The 17,603-nt window shown below is 45.8% G+C and overlaps 2 non-coding genes and 1 pseudogene across 2 annotated transcripts; all 3 read right to left on the bottom strand.

The window, feature by feature from the left end:
* Positions 1-7,176: 7,176 nt before the first annotated feature.
* On the bottom strand, positions 7,177-7,340 carry LOC132134760 (U1 spliceosomal RNA). Its single transcript, XR_009429754.1, has one exon. It is a non-coding gene; the product is annotated as a U1 spliceosomal RNA (small nuclear RNA).
* A 351-nt stretch (positions 7,341-7,691) lies between these two features.
* On the bottom strand, positions 7,692-7,868 carry LOC132134692 (U2 spliceosomal RNA; annotated as a pseudogene).
* Positions 7,869-14,092: 6,224 nt separating this feature from the next.
* On the bottom strand, positions 14,093-14,256 carry LOC132134647 (U1 spliceosomal RNA). The gene has a single exon (XR_009429702.1). It is a non-coding gene; the product is annotated as a U1 spliceosomal RNA (small nuclear RNA).
* Positions 14,257-17,603: the final 3,347 nt, after the last annotated feature.

Genomic DNA, 17,603 nt, shown 5'->3' with positions numbered 1-17,603 from the left:
ACTTTTTGCATTTGCGGGTCCATATCTCTGGCTCCCGGGGGTCTATCGACTTGGGGGAGGTGGCTTCAGACAGGGCCCTTTGAGGGCTATCAAGTCACCGAGTTTCAAGTTGCTAGGTCTCTTCCTTCCATTTGACTATCAAAAATGTGGGGGGCCATAAATTCGCCCCCCGGGGTGTTATGGATGGGGGGACAGCGGTGTTCGGTAGGCCTTCTGGAGGTCTTACTCCGTCCCGAGTTTGGTGCAGTTTGGCCCCGTTTTGGCCATTTTGACCCCCGGGGTCATAGGGACATGGGGCTAGTGTCGTCGGATAGACGGCCCCCTGGTCTGACTTTTTTCTATGCATATTTCTACAGTATAATGGGATAAAACTTACAAAAATGGATTCCCTGAGTGCCCTGAGTACAGTACAAGTGTTTTCTCTAGGCCTCATAAAAAAAATTTTCTTCCGACTTCCACCCCCCTTAAGCTGCCTTCTCTAGCCGGGGAGGGTGCACCCTGGCCGGCATGGATGAGTAGGTGCGAGGGGAAAATGAATGGGAAATAGACTGGTAAGGGACCAAGGTAATTTACAGTTTATTAGACTAAAAGTGGAATGAGAAATAGACTGGTAAGTGACCAAGAAAATAGTTCCATTTGTAGTTTCTTAGACTAGAGGTGGTATGAAAAATAGACTGGTAACTGAATCAAGGAAATAGTCATATTTGTAGTTTATCAGACTAGAAAATGAATGAGAAATAGACTGGTAGGTGACCAAGGAAATAGTACTATTTGTAGTTTATTAGACTAGAAGTTGAATGAGAAATAGACTGGTAAGTGATCCAAGGGAATAGTCCCATTTGTAGTTTATTAGACTAGAAAAAGAATGAAAAATAGACTGGTGAGTGAATCAAAGGAATAGTCAAATTTGTAGTTTATTAAACTAGAAGTGTAATGAGAAATAGACTGCAAATTGTGCTCTCTAATGTATTAGACTCAAAGTTGTATTAACAGACTACAAATGGGACCTAAAAAGTTATATAAGTAACCAATGCTTGGGCAGTGTCCCTTGCATTCATCCTTTTGCTATTCATCCTTTAGTGTTTTAACAAAAGTAGATATGGCTTTGGACGACTGTCCCTTGTGCTTTCGTGGCTATAATCAGCTAAGCGCAAGCTTCTCCTATCCATTGCTTCTGGGAGAGCTTCTCACGGCGGTACCGGCAGCTGAGGAAGCGGTCAAATCCCACCCCCTCTAGGCAGGTTGCACGGGCAACACATAGTCTGCTATCGGCCCTCAACAGCCCTGGGGAGGAGGAGTGCTCAGAGTCGCAGGTTGACAGACTAGATGAAGAGCCAGCCACCAGGCCTGAGGCAGAGCCAGCCACAGGACCCGAGGAGGAGGTCGCCGGGCCTTCTAAGAAGGCCCACTCCTCCGATGCACCATACCCCTTTCCGGACCACGTGCCAGCCCTAAGTGAGTATGACACTTGTCACTTTGATAACACCATACAATAACTTTCATTAATAAATCTCCTATTTGTAGATTATTAGACTAGAAGTTACCTGAGAAATAGACTGGTAAGTGAACCAAGGAAATAATCTCATTTGTTGTTCATTAGACTAGAAGTTGAATTAGAAATAGACTGGTAAGTGAACCAAGGAAATAGCCCCATTTATAGTTTGTTAGACTACAAGAGAAATGAGAAATAGACTGATAAGTGACCAAGGAAATAGTACCATTTGTAGTTTATTAGACTAGAAAATTATAGTAATATAATTATACATATACACACACATATTATGTATGTATATATATATATATATATATATATATATATATATATATAATTTATTATATATTTAATTTAATTTAATTTAATTTAATTTAATTTAATTTAATTTAATAATAATAATAATAATAATAATGTTTGTTAGTGTTTACCTCTATGTTATCGACCTGACTCACCTGGTCCTTCTCTTGTGCTTTCTTTTTGCAGATCAGCTCATTGAGGAGTCCAGGGCCAACTGGGAGGGCATCAACCCCACTCCGAAATTAATAAATAATGTGTCCTCAAAGATTTTTAGAATAAAAAATTTTATTTCATATATGTCAGCTGGCCAGACCAATCTGGCCAGCTTGATGTTTTTGGACAACAGGGCAAAGGTCCGGTCCTGGCTGTCTTTTTTAAAGAAATGCAACATTGCAGAGCCAACTGTGCACCATTACCTAAAAAATGTGGCACAGTTCCTCAAATATCTTAATGAGACCCCGCCGCCCACATGCCGGCTCTCCCGTGTGGCTTTCATTGGGATTAGGAGGGAAATCCAGAACTTGACCCGCCCAGTAAAGCGCAGCGTGGCAGTCCACGAGCTGGCTGTAAAACAAGCCAAGGAGGCCCGCCTGATCCCTAAAGCCACACTGCGAGCTAGCCGGGACTCTGCCAAAAAAATTATTTCTGAGATTCTGGGTAAGTTTTTGAATCGTTTCTCCTCTCATTATTTGGCGATCAATGTGATCCTTTATGCTTCTCTTTTTTTCTGTGAAGATCGTCTGAAGACTAGTCCTGAGAAAAAGGACCAATGGTCTTTTTATGGACACCTCACCACTTACTGGGCCAGCATTTATGGTCACCGTGGAGGGGTGTTCCAAAATGTAACAATTAAAGAGGTGGAGGATGCCCGTGCGACAGCTACAGAAGGCCACTTTGTCATTAATGTGAGTGGTTCTCTTTCTCTCTGTCTCTCGTTGTCCACATGGTTTTCTTTAAAATAAAACTCAGCTTATGCCACTTCTCACTGTTTCTAAAGATATCAGCCCACAAGACCAACCAGGCCTTTGGTGCAGCCGAGCTGGCCCTGGACCAGGAGGAGTATGGGTGGCTTGAGGAATTCCTTTCACTCCGGTCCAACTTGGTAGGGGGACGAGTTGCAAACTACTTCTTCTTTACCTCAAAGGCCAGCTCCTGCAAAAACTTGAACAAGTATTATCAGGATGCGTGGGCGAGCATGGGGTTACCAGGCACACCCACATTTACTGATGTGAGGACTGCCATCGCCACCCATGTAAGCATTCCTGTACTTGTCCCGGCTTTATGAGTTTCTGGTGTGTTTTTTTCTAACTCTTTGTCTATGCTGTTCTCTCTCCAAAAAGGCAAAGAACACTCACTGCCCGGAAGATAGGCACAAAGTGGCACAGTTCATGTGCCACGACACCACCACAGCTGACAGGTTTTATGCCCTCAACCTTAATGCAAAGCAGGCAGCAGAACACCGTCGCCTCTTTGATACAGCTGTGGTGGGTGAGGAAGCTGATAGTCCAAGGCAGCAAGGTGCCAAGAGAAGAAAGACGACAAAACCCCACAAGATGCCAGCTGAGGAAAAGTCCTCATCCACCAGCCCAACGCTCTCCGACAGCCCTCCCGATGCCGAAGAAGGCCAGAAGTCTGGGAAATCTGCTTCAGTAAGTACAATTTCCCATGGATTGGTTTAACTGTTTGTGACAAGTAGACATGTTCACTAACACTTTGCCTTTCTTATTATTTCTATAAGGAAAGAAGCACATTAATGAAGATGGTCCTCAGACGCAGACTGATGGTGAAGAACTCCCCACTTAAATCACCACAGGAAATAGCGTCTAAAAAGCTGGTGCAGCAAGTAAAAAAAGAGACTGGAGAAATTTAAAAAAAAATCCCGTAAATAATTTATGTAGCTATTTAAATTGTTTGTTTTGATGTTTTTTATGATAATTGTTCTACTCCTTTTATTTCTACGATAAAAAAGTAAGGTTATCTTTTTATTTGTTTTGATAGCCTGTTCCATTTTTCTTTTTTCTTTTTTTTGTAAATAGTTATAGTTAAGGTTAATATCAGTTTGCTCTGAATCTTTCTGAACATGTTTATTTATTTATTTTATTTTTCTTATATAATGCATTTATATAAATGCGACCACCCTCGAGTTCCTGGGTGGTCCGGTTCCTGAGTTATAACGGTTCAAATCCCACATTTTGGGGGCCGTAACTCGGACGCCCGGGGTCATAGGAACATGGGGCTGGTGTCGTCGGATAGAGCTCCCAAAGGTCTAATTTTGACCAGAGTTTGGTGTTGTTTCCCTTCTTTCCGAGTGAGTTATGGCCGGTCAAATTTTGCATTTGCGGGTCCATATCTCTGGCCCCCGGGGGTCTATCGACTTGGGGGAGGTGGCTTCAGAGAGGGCCCTTCGAGGGCTATCAAGTCACCAAGTTTCAAGTCGCTAGGTCTCTTCCTTCCATTTGACTATCAAAAATGTGGGGGGCCATAACTCCGCCCCCGGGGTGTTATGGATGGGGGGGCAGCGGTGTTCGGTAGGCCTTCTGGAGTTCTTACTCTGACCTGAGTTTGGTGCAGTTTGGCCCCGTTTTGGCGGAGTTACAGCTTGGCAAAGTCTGTGACATTTTGGTTACCAAATAACCAAAATCCAACATTTTTTCTATGCATATTTCTACAGTATAATGGGATAAAACTTACAAAAACGGATTCCTCTGAGTGCCCTGAGTACAGTACAAGTGTTTTCTCTAGGCCTCATAAAAAATTTTTCTTCCGACTTCCACCCCCTCGAGCTGCCTTTTCTAGCCAGGGAGGGTGCACCCTGGCCGGCATGGATGAGTAGGTATAAGGGGGGTGGATGGTACTATTTTTTGCTAATATCTCCGCGAAGCGGTGGACCCCGAGGCTAAAATTCGGGGGATCCCTAGAGGATCGAGGGGCCTACCGTATGCGACCACCCTCGAGTTCCTGGGTTTTCCGGTTCCTGAGTTATAACGGTTCAAATTCCACATTTTGTGGGGCCGTAACTCGGACCCCCGGGGTCATAGGAACATGGGGCTGATGTAGTCGGATAGAGCTCCCAAAGGTCTAATTTTGACCTGAGTTTGGTGTTTTTTCCTCTCTTTTTGGGTGAGTTATTGCCGGTCAAATTTTGGGACTTTTTGCATTTGCGGGCCCGTATCTCTGGCCCCCGGGGGTCTATCGACTTGGGGGAGGTGGCTTCAGAGAGGGCCCTTTGAGGGCTATCAAGTCCCAGAGTTTCAAGTTGCTTGGTCTCTTCCTTCCATTTGACTATTAAAAATGTGTGGGGCAATAACTTCGCCCCCCGGGGTGTTATGGATGGGGGGGCAGCGGTGTTCGGTAGGCCTTCTGGAGGTCTTACTCTGACCCGAGTTTGGTGCAGTTTGGCCCCGTTTTGGCAGAGTTACAGCTTGGCAAAATCTGTGACATTTTGGTTAACATTCACCACAATTTTGGATATGTCCGCAAATGTTCCGGATGTGATCCGTGGTCATTCCGTGAATATAATGGTCAAATAGTGGGTTCGTGGGACCCAGGGTGGGGGTCCGCAAGTGGTCCGCAGATGATCCGCAGTCATTGTGTGAACATAATGGTCAAGTGGACAAATAGTGGGTTCGTGGGACCCAGGGTGGGGGTCCGCAAGTGGTCCGCAGATGATCCGCAGTCATTGTGTGAATATAATGGTCAAATGGACAAATACGGGGTTCGTGGGACCCAGGGTGGGGGTCCGCAAGGGGTCTGCAGATGATCCGCATTCATTGTGTGAATATAATGGTCAAATGGACAAATAATGGGTTCGTGGGACCCGGGTTGGGGGTCCGACGGGGGTCCGCATCGGTTCCGTGGTCATTCTGTAACTTTAAAGGTCAAATGGACAAATATAGGTTTCGTGAGCAAAAAAAACGTACACCCCCCATTCGGGTAAATGCCACTGTTTTAAACCTGAGGTGTACTGCTCCGTGCGCCACCCTATGGAGAAGTGCTGAATGGCATGTAGGGGCCTCAAATTTGGCCTTTTTGACGCCGCGTCCGTCAAAAATTTTTTGGGGTCAGCGCGCATGTCCCCTTAACCCACGTAGACGAGCCCTCAAACTTATACCTGAATGGACGCTCCGAAAAAAAAAGGACTTTCTGGAGAAGTCAAAACGTGACATCCCTAGGAGCTTGCCATTCACCTCTTTAAAACAAAAGCGCACGCTGTGGTGCCTCCGCACGCCGGCACGGGCAGCCGACATGATGGAGGCACCAACATCCTAGAAACTTAAAACAACAATAAATACAATAATAAATAACCAAATAAATAATTAAAAGACCTTACCTTAAAACGTGTTGGAGCCCGAAGCAGCAGAGTTCAATGTACCTCTCGAAGTTGTGTGACTCAAGATATAAAAAGATCTCGAGTCAGGAAACCTCCAAGAGGCGATCGCAGTCTAAACCGTCTGACAAGATACGTGATCTTAGCCAAAAGGCCGAGAAGCGATGCCGCTAAGACGCAGCGGGCAGGAAGCCGGACACGGCGATGCCCATCTCGGCTTTGGTAAGTCTGGGGGACCTAAAAACGCTGGGGGATGGTATTACCCTCCCCTGTCTGCAACGTCACCGGGACTCGTCACGCTCGGCCTGACGCTGGCACTGCAGCGACGGAAAGTACGGCATCGCTCGTAACTCCCAAACGGTTCGTCGCAGAGCCACGTGCCTTATGTAATGGGAATCCTTGGCTCGAGCCGAACCAGACGCAGGTCTCAGATTGGCTCGTTGCTCTGACAGAATTTTCGGGTATTTGGGATTTTGTCGAAAACCTTCTTTTGCAACCTAGCGCCAGGTATTTGGCCCAGTCCCACCCAAAGCAGCACAGAAAGCTTCTCTGGAGTCTGCCTGTCAATAATCATCCCAAAAAAGTGGAAATTTCCATTCACCTTGGCGAGGGGACCTCAAAACGTGCTAACGTGGCGTGTCCGAGATGGCTCGAATGGCTATAACTCCAGGAAGGAATGAGATCCCTTCACCCAAATCGGCACACCTGTGCAGGGGCTCAGTCAGAAGCAAGGTGAAAAAGGGCGCTGCGACAGGCCACTCGGTGGCGCTGTAAGCGACAACAAAATTAATACCAATTGAAAAAGGACAACCAAACAACATGGAGACAGCTACAGCTAGGCTGCAGTCAGTCCAATCGACTTTCAAAGTAAGGTCTGTGCTATATTCGAACTGAACCACCCACCAGGGTCCGATTTTTCAAGAGCGTAAAAATCGGTGAAAGCGGTGTTTCACAGGCGCACAACACATACCTCGCATGTGACAGAACTCCCCATTCTGAAACGCAAAAAAAAAAAAACCTGGAAAAAACCTCTTCTGCTTTGTTTCACCAACAATTTCAGGGGAGAGCGCGAACGCAGTCCCCCACTACCATAAATTATGCAGTCGAGATTCCCGCATTTGGGGAATTCGCAGGGGTCAGCATGGCCGGAGTGCAATGGGCAAGCCTCGCCCTGGGTGAACCGCCTTCTTGATCATGGTGTCTCCCCTGCCAGGTTAGTATGAAGGCCCAGGCGGTCAGCCAGAGGTACGATTTGCGTCTCTACCGTCCACACCAACGGTTAGCCCCCCTCCAGGAAAGGAAGGACGGGTGCCTTCCATTACTGGCCTGGAAATTGCCAAGCTCATGGGCCGGTGCTTCCCAACGCCGGTTTTAGATGACTCTCTTTAACCAAACACACCTGATTCGATGCATCACCTCGTCTGTGAAAGACCTCAGGTGGGTGCATCGTTCGTGGAAGAGTCCAAGACCCCAGGAGGGCGCATCAGGAAAAAAGTTTGCAATACAACACAGCATGGCAGATCTCATTCCTTGTTCTGCTATTCGACACAATAAACGGCAATCCCCAAAAAGGGAAAGCACACCGTTCCTGGAGACACTGCAATACCAGGCCGATGCTTGGAGTGGACGGAGCAAGCCCCGGCTCCAGCTCCGTGATCTAAAAATCCATTTAATATGTAGTCCCCGGATGGGGGACGTATCAGATATTAAACTGATAAGAACAGATTTTTTTTCTTTCAAAAAAGTTTTATTGTCACGAGTTACATTTTTTCCATTTGCATTTTTACTTTCACACACATTTTTCTTTTCAAGCACACATTAAAACAAGCCATATAATATATAATAAATACACATGGTAAAATGAAAGAAACAATCATTGTTAAAAAACATTTGATTAAAACCACAGTGTTTTGCTTGTTTTTAAAAGGCCATATTTGGGGTGTGTTTAAAAGGTGCGATTGGTTTCAAAAGTAAAATACAAATTTAAAAAAGCAAACAAGCCTCATATGCATGTTAATAAAACCAATTTTATTGATAAAACACAATAAAAACCAATTTATTGGATAAAAACCAATAAAAAAAACCATCTGTTGTGCAAGACCGGGGGTGAGTCCTTATCAAGTCGGTCTTCACCCCACTCTCCAGAACAGGGACATGAGATGCTACTTTACGGGCTCAGCGGAGATCCCCTCTCCTCCGGCCCGCTGGCCCGCTGTTCCCGTAGCCAGAATGGTGAGGGTGCATCTACGGGCAGCCAGGGTCGGTGCCTGCCGGGACCCTCTCTGTGCGACCCCGGCCCCCCCGTCCGAATATCGTCGTCCGGTACCCCTGCAGCATTGATGTTACCTTTAGCTCGCATGCATTGAGGGTTACCGTAACGCGCTTCCCCACCAGCAGGTTTCTGGTGGCCCAGATGGCATCCTTGATGACGTTGAGGGTGAGCCAGAGCGAGGTAAATTTCTGTGCCGTCAAGTCCTTCAAGCCCCGGCCCACCCCAAGGATGGCGAGCTGGTACCCGAACTGGGCCCCACCTGCTGGTAGGCACGGGAAATACAGGGGGCCGGTCTTGGCCCACAGGGCCCGCGCAGTGCTGCAGTCCCAGAGCAGGTGGTGGACGGTCTCCGGGGAATTGCAGCCGGACCGAGGGCAGATGGGGTTTTTGGCCATGCCTCTGGAGTGCATAACCGCCCTGACCGGGAGGATCTCATGAGCCACCATCCACGATAAGTCCTTGTGCCTGTTCTGGAGAGCAGGGTGAGCCGCATTCCGCCAAACTTGTTTGGCCTCACTTAGTGTGAGGCCCGGAACTGGACTCACCGGTTCCCGGTCCTGCACAACAGAAATGAGAGACTTGTGTTTAGTTAAAATGGTGACATCTTCACTCTCTAAAAGGTATTTCTTTAAAAACTTTTTTATAAAACTGTACTCTTTAGGCAAGTTAAAAGACACTGGGGTTTTCAAATCTACTGGTAAAATTTTCAAAGTTCTTAGGTAAGACCCCATCCAAAATCGCGCCATTGCAGCCGTCTTGTTTTCTTTGGATGGGGTCATGGCATAACTGATGTGCAGGGCGGTGAAGCAGCTGCCTAAAAACAGGTGGGGGTCTGGGAGGCCTTTTCCACCGTTCTCTGGCCTTTTCTTGACTGTCTCCCTCTTCAGGCGCTCCCACTTGGACCCCCACAGGAAGTAAAACACCGCCCTCTCCAGTTTCACCTGGAACTGCCGAGGGGGGCTAAAAACAGAACAAACAAGTAAAATCAGAGGTAAAATCACAGATTTAAAAATTAAAATTTTACCTTCAATCGTCAACTGTCTTAGTCCCCAAAACCCTAGTATTTTCCTAACTTTCCCTAGCAAGTCAGTCCAGCTTTCCCATCCTCCACCCTCTTTATCAAATTTAACACCTAAAATTTTAAAATCGTTGTCTTTAAAAACCAAATCAAGTCCTCCTGTGTCCACGTCCCCCCACGGCCCGAAGAGCTGGGCCTCAGACTTGTTTCTATTGAGTTTGGCGCCCGAGGCCCGACCGTACCAGTCAGTCAAGTCCAGTGCTCTTCGTATAGATAAAATGTCTGTGGTTAAAAGAGTAACATCGTCCATGTATGTTCACAGTTTTGGAAAGATGCCCGTTTACAAGGAATTTGCTGACTAGTCCCTTGTACAGCAGTCCCACCCAGGCTACAAACCTCTTTGGAAAACCCATTTTTTGCAGTACCTGAAAAAGGTACTGGTGCGAGACTCGGTCAAATGCTTTTTCAAAGTCTAAATTTAGGACTACTAGCCGAATATTTCTGTCTCTCGCATAACAGATGGCGTCTCTGATCAGCACTAGGCTGTCTGTTATCTTTCTTCCGGGCACAGAACAAGCTTGATCCGGGTGAATCATGTCCTCTAAAGCCGTTGACATGCGTGTTGCTAAAATTTTGCTAAAAAGTTTATAATCAAAATTTAAAAGTGTTATGGGTCTCCAGTTTTTTAAGTCAGTCCGGTCACCTTTTTTGTGAAGTAAAGAAACTATCCCTATTCTAAAACTGTCTGGAAGTCTGTCGAGGGTCTCAAACTCTTTAAAAACTGTCAAAAGCTCTTGTCCTAAAATGTCCCAAAATGTTAGATAAAACTCTAGGGGAAGTCCATCCACTCCTGGGGACTTCCCCTTCTTGAAACCTCCAAGAGCTTTTTGGATTTCTAAGATGTTAAAATCTTGGGTTAAAATCTAATTTTGACAGTCAACCCTTTCCTCAATAAAATGTAAAACTTCTTTTGCAGTGTCAAAGTGTACCTTTTTAAAACTATATAATGCCCCATAAAATTTTTCCACATCCTCTAAAATCTCTTTTGTTGTGTTAGCCTCCCTATCCCCTGTTTTAACCCTGGTTAACCCCCCACCCCTTGTTATTATTTTCTTAAAAAAATATCTGGTACACTTTTCGCCTTCTTCTATTTCTCTCTCTTTACTTCTTAAAAGGACCCCTTTACTTTCTATATTGGCTAAAACTGACATTTCTTTTTTTACTTCCTGAATTCCTCGTTAAAATCAAAACCATTATTTAAAAGATTAAAATACCTTTGTAGTCTTTTCTGGAACCCCAACATGCGTTTCTTTTCCCTACTCTTCTTTTCTTTCCCTATCTTTCTAAAAAACTGTCTTGTCCGGTCCTTTACCATCTCCCACCACTGTGCACGTGTATCGTAAAAGTCTTGGAGGTTCTGCCATTGGCTGAACTGTTCCCTATATTCTAAAACTATATCCTTGTTTTCCAACAGGGAACAGTTCAGCTTCTACAGCCCTCCCCCTACCGTCACACCCATGGGCAGTGAAAGGGTGCAAGACAGCATCATGTGATCAGAGAAAAAGAGGGGGGTTAATGTAGCATCGGTCAGCGGGCAGTCCCTTGTAAAAACGTAGTCGATTCGAGAGGCTTTGTCACCATCACCACTGAACCAGGTGAAGCCCTCCTCTCTTTGATGCAAAATTTTAAAACAGTCGACTAAATTAAAATCTCTGACTAAACCCTGCAATAAAACCGACGTTTTGTCCACTCTAAAATCCTCCCCTACCCTTTTCCTGTCTGTTTTGGATAAAACACAATTAAAATCCCCTGCTACCATTAGGGGGGCCCTACCTAGCATGTGGGGTTGCAAGTCTTCTAAAAGCTCATATCTTTCATTCTTTTCCATAACCATATACATTAAGAACATTAAAATCCCTGTCTAAAAAGGTCAGATTTACTAAAAGTGCCCGGCCTTGCCTCACCACAGTGCTGCCCTTCACCAAGATATTAGGATTATTAATTAAAACTGCAACTCCGTCATTTTTGTTAAAATTTGATCCGCTCCATATGGAGGCTCCTGCGGACCATAGCTCCTCCATTTTCTTGTACCTAGTTAAAAAGGGCAGAGAACACTCTTGTAATAAAAACAAATCTGACTTAAAAGATTTTAAAAGGGACAAAATACTCTGTGCTCTAATGGTGGACCTCACACTTCTTACATTGATAGTAGAGATGGTGAGGGCCATGAGCAGTAGGGTTAAAAAGGTATAAGACATTTAAAACAGAAGACAGTAAAAAGACTACAAAGATATGATTAAAATCATGTTATATCTTGTTGCATTTGCCTTTCCTTTTCCTCAGACGAGCTGGGATCAGGAGGGCAAATGCCTGTCGCTTCAGAGGCCACAGAGGAAACCTCTTGTGGCTCCTTTGGCGACGATGCTGTTAGCTTAATGTGCAAAAAGGAAACCTCATTGGGGGACTCTAGGGGCCACATGCGCTCCAGATCTACCGAATCAGAACTATCAAGCTTATATGCTGCCCTAGATTTTTTCTCCTCCGTTACAATCAGAGGAGACCCCGCAGGTCTTTTTTGCACCTGAGTGTTAGGGAGTGAACACTCTGTCTCACTCCCGGTAGATTCCTGCACCCCATCCGAAACTGTTACTAGTGAGGAATTTGTTTTTTCCTCACTTTCCTCTCCTTCCATGACCATTTCCTGTTCCGTTGCCTCCGCCCCTGTAGCCGTCCCACTTCCTCCTTCCTGCCCAATTTCTGAGGCCGGCTGGGAATTTGAAATTCCCGCCAAAACCTCAGGGACCGCCTCCTCTTTCCTTTGTTCATTCGTTTGTTGCCCATGTGGGGCGGCCATTTTGAGCTTGTTGGCAAAACTTTTAGGGCAGTCTCTGTAGAGGTGGTTTGTTTCTCCACAAAGATTGCACCGTCTGCCATTGGTACAATCATCAAACTGTGACCAATTTCTCTACACTTCCCACATACTAACTCTTGGCATGCTTCAGCGAGATGACCAAACCTGCAACCCTTCCTGCAGAGTTTGGTATGTAGCCTCTGTTCTCTCAGAGCACAATCATGGAAGGCAGATGTTTCAGGCCCTGGTAGCCCCCAGCGTCTTCCCATTGTTTAATGGGAATTCGCCAGAAGCATGTCCAAATGCCATCTTCATCTAACACTTTGACAGGCTGGCCTCGAACAGTGCAAAATCTACCCAACCAAACATAAATATCATCTCCAGTCACTGTTTCATTGAACATTCTTACAATCACAGTTTTAAGTGTGTTATCAGAAAGTTTCTCGACAGTGAACATGGAGAACTGGGCTTTAACTGAATCAAACCTTTGCCAAAAGTCATTAAGCAGGGAAGCGGTTTGTTTAATTTGATTAAACATCAAATCCTTTGTTCAAGGGCAGAGTCATCAAACAATTCAGGTCGTCAGATCTAAAAGCTAAGGTCTTTTGGATCAGCTTGCTGGAAAAGTCCATACGTGACATTCAAAAGAGCTTCCCCTCAACCTGCCTGAATAAAAAATGCACGCTGTGGTGCCTCCGCACGCCGGCACGGGCAGCCGACATGGTGGAGGCACCAACAGCCTAAAAACTTAAAACAACAATAAATACAATAATAAATAACCAAATAAATAATTAAAAGACCTTACCTTAAAACTTGTTTTAGCCCGAAGCAGCAGAGTTCAATGTACCTCTCGAAGTTGTGTGACTCAAGATATAAAAAGATCTCTAGTCAGGAAACCTCCAAGAGGCGATCGCAGTCTCAACCGTCCGACAAGATACGTGATCTTAGCCAAAAGGCCGAGAAGCGATGCCGCTAAGACGCAGCGGGGAGGAAGCCGGACACGGCGATGCCCATCTCGGCTTTGGTAAGTCTGGGGGACCTAAAAACGCTGGGGGATGGTAGTACCCTCCCCTGTCTGCAACGTCACCGGGCCTCGTCACGCTCGGCCTGACGCTGGCACTGCAGCGACGGAAAGTACGGCATCGCTCGTAATTCCCAAACGGTTCGTCGCAGAGCCACGTGCCTTATGTCATGGGAATCCTTGGCTCGAGCCGAACCAGACGCAGGTCTCAGATTGGCTCATCGCTCTGACGGAATTTTCGGGTATTTGGGATTTTGTCGAAAACCTTCTTTTGCAACCTAGCGCCAGGTATTTGGCCCAGTCCCACCCAAAGCAGCACAGAAAGCTTCTTTGGAGTCTGCCTGTCAATAATCATCCCAAAAAAGTGGAAATTTTCATTCACCTTGGCGAGGGGACCTCAAAACGTGCTAAGGTGGCGTGTCCAAGATGGCTCGAATGGCTATAACTCCAGGAAGGAATGAGATCCCTTCACCCAAATCGGCACACCTGTGCAGGGGCTCAGTCAGAGGCCAGGTGAAAAAGGGCGCTGCGACAGGCCACACAAAACTAATACCAATTGAAAAAGGACAACCAAACAACATGGAGACAGCTACAGCTAGGCTGCAGTCAGTCCAATCGACTTTCAAAGTAAGGTCTGTGCTATATTCGAACTGAACCACCCACCAGGGTCCGATTTTTCAAGAGCGTAACTGACTTTGTTTCACAGGCGCACAACACATACCACGCATGTGACAGAACTCCCCATTCTGAAACGCAAAAAAAAACGCAAAACGCAAAAAAAACCTCTTCTGCTTTGTTTCACCAACAATTTCAGGGGAGAGCGCGAACGCAGTCCCCCACTTCCATAAATTATGCAGTCGAGATTCACGCATTTGGGGAATTCGCAGGGGTCAGCATGGCCGGAGTGCAATGGGCAAGCCTCGCCCTGGGTGAACCGCCTTCTTGATCATGGTGTCTCCACTGCCAGGTAAGTATGAAGGCCCAGGCGGTCAGCCAGAGGTATGATTTGCGTCTCTACCGTCCACACCAACGGTTAGCCCCCCTCCAGGAAAGGAAGGATGGGTGCCTTCCGTTACTGGCCTGGAAACTGCCAAGCTCATGGGCCGGGGCTTCCCAACGCCGGTTTTAGATGACTCTCTTTAACCAAACACACCTGATTCGGTGCATCACCTCGTCTGTGAAAGACCTCAGGTGGGTGCATCGTTCATGGAAGAGTCCAAGACCCCAGGAGGGCGCATCAGGAAAAAAGTTCGCAATACACCACAGCATGGCAGATCTCATTCCTTGTTGCAAATACAGTTGCTATTTAATGAAAAGCGAGATACGCACCACATGTGGTGCACATGTGTGCCAAAATTCAACGCTCATTTTTATGCAAATTCTACAGTATTATCGGATAAAACTTACAAAAATGGATTCCTCTGAGTGCCCTGAGTACAGTACAACTGTTTTCTCTAGGCCTCATAAAAAAAATTTCTTCCGACTTCCACCCCCCTCGAGCTGCCTTCTCTAGCCGGGAAGTGTGCACCCTGGCCGGCATGGATGAGTAGGTGCGAGGGGGGTTGGATGGTACTATTTTTTTGCTAATATCTCCGCGAAGCGGTGGACCCCGGGGCTGAAATTTGGGGGATCCCTAGAGGGTCGAGGGGCCTACCGTATGCGACCACCCTCGAGTTCTTGGGTGGTCCGGTTCCTGAGTTATAACGGTTCAAATCCCACATTTTGGGGGGCCGTAACTTTGACCCCCGGGGTCATAGGGACATGGGGCCGGTGTCGTCGGATAGAGGGCCCCCTGGTCTGACTTTGACCCGATTTTGGTGCAGTTTGGACACGTTTTGGCGGAGTTACAGCTTGGCAAAATCTGTGACATTTTGGTTAATTAACCAAAATCCAACATTTTTATATGCATATTTCTAAAGTATTATGGGATAAAACATACAAAAATGGATTCCTCTGAGTGCCCTGAGTACAGTACAAGTGTTTTCTCTAGGCCTCATAAAAAAATTTCTTCCGACTTCCACCCCCCTCGAGCTGCCTTTTCTAACCAGGGAGCGTGCACCCTGGCCGGCATGGATGAGTAGGTACGAGGGGGGTGGATGATACTATTTTTTTGCTAATATCTCAGCGAAGCGGTGGAACCTGAAATTCGGGGGATCCCTAGAGGGTCGAGGGGCCTACCGTATGCAACCACCCTCGAGTTCCTGGGTGGTCCAGTTCCTGAGTTATAATGGTTCAAATTCCACATTTTGGGGGGCCGTAACTCGGACCCCCAGGGTCATAGGGACATGGGGCTAGTGTCGTCGGATAGAGCTCCCAAAGGTCTAATTTTGACCAGAGTTTGGTGTTGTTTCTCCTCTTTTCGAGTGAGTTATGGCCAGTCAAATTTTGGGACTTTTTGCATTTGCGGGTCCATATCTCTGGCTCCCGGGGGACTTGGGGGAGGTGGCTTCAGAGAGGGCCCTTTGAGGGCTATCAAGTCACCGAGTTTCAAGTTGCTAGGTCTCTTCCTTCCATTTGACTATCAAAAATGTGGGGGGCCATAAATTCGCCCCCCGGGGTGTTATGGATGGGGGGACAGCTGTGTTCGGTAGGCCTTCTGGAGGTCTTACTCCGTCCCGAGTTTGGTGCAGTTTGGCCCCGTTTTGGCCGTTTTGACCCCCGGGGTCATAGGGACATGGGGCTAGTGTCGTCGGATAGACGGCCCCCTGGTCTGACTTTTTTCTATGCATATTTCTACAGTATAATGGGATAAAACTTACAAAAATGGATTCCCTGAGTGCCCTGAGTACAGTACAAGTGTTTTCTCTAGGCCTCATAAAAAAAAAATTTCTTCCGACTTCCACCCCCCTCAAGCTGCCTTCTCTAGCCGGGGAGGGTGCACCCTGGCCGGCATGGATGAGTAGGTGCGAGGGGGGTGGATGTCATTAGTCATTAGACTAGAAAATGAATGGGAAATAGACTGGTAAGGGACCAAGGTAATTTACAGTTTATTAGAATAAAAGTGGAATGAGAAATAGACTGGTAAGTGACCAAGAAAATAGTTCCATTTGTAGTTTCTTAGACTAGAGGTGGTATGAAAAATAGACTGGTAACTGAATCAAGGAAATAGTCATATTTGTAGTTTATCAGACTAGAAAATGAATGAGAAATAGACTGGTAGGTGACCAAGGAAATAGTACTATTTGTAGTTTATTAGACTAGAAGTTGAATGAGAAATAGACTGGTAAGTGATCCAAGGGAATAGTCCCATTTGTAGTTTATTAGACTAGAAAAAGAATGAAAAAAAAACTGGTGAGTGAATCAAAGGAATAGTCAAATTTGTAGTTTATTAAACTAGAAGTGTAATGAGAAATAGACTGCAAATTGTGCTCTCTAATGTTTTAGACTCAAAGTTGTATTAACAGACTACAAATGGGACCTAAAAAGTTATATAAGTAACCAATGCTTGGGCAGTGTCCCTTGCATTCATCCTTTTGCTATTCATCCTTTAGTGTTTTAACAAAAGTAGATATAGCTTTGGATGACTGTCCCTTGTGCTTTCGTGGCTATAATCAGCTAAGCCAACACCTTCGTGTCTTTCTCAAGGTGCGGAATGTGAAGGAGCGCAAGCTTCTCCTATCCATTGCTTCTGGGAGAGCTTCTCACGGCGGTACCGGCAGCTGAGGAAGCGGTCAAATCCCACCCCCTCTAGGCAGGTTGCACGGGCAACACATAGTCTGCTATCGGCCCTCAACAGCCCTGGGGAGGAGGAGTGCTCAGAGTCGCAGGTTGACAGACTAGATGAAGAGCCAGCCACCAGGCCTGAGGCAGAGCCAGCCACAGGACCCGAAGAGGAGGTCGCCGGGCCTTCAAAGAAGGCCCACTCCTCCGATGCACCATACCCCTTTCCGGACCACGTGCCAGCCCTAAGTGAGTATGACACTTGTCACTTTGATAACACCATACAATAACTTTCATTAATAAATCTCCTATTTGTAGATTATTAGACTAGAAGTTACCTGAGAAATAGACTGGTAAGTGAACCAAGGAAATAATCTCATTTGTTGTTCATTAGACTAGAAGTTGAATTAGAAATAGACTGGTAAGTGAACCAAGGAAATAGCCCCATTTATAGTTTGTTAGACTACAAGAGAAATGAGAAATAGACTGATAAGTGACCAAGGAAATAGTACCATTTGTAGTTTATTAGACTAGAAAATTATAGTAATATAATTATACATATACACACACATATTATGTATATATATATATATATATATATATATATATATATATATATATATATATATAATTTATTATATATTTAATTTAATTTAATTTAA

The sequence above is a fragment of the Carassius carassius genome, unplaced genomic scaffold (genome assembly GCF_963082965.1).
Source record: "Carassius carassius unplaced genomic scaffold, fCarCar2.1 SCAFFOLD_61, whole genome shotgun sequence".
In the NCBI taxonomy this organism is placed as follows: Eukaryota; Metazoa; Chordata; class Actinopteri; order Cypriniformes; family Cyprinidae; genus Carassius; species Carassius carassius.
The sequence above is the reverse complement of the archived record's forward strand: the minus strand, read 5'-3'. Positions and strand labels throughout refer to the sequence as shown.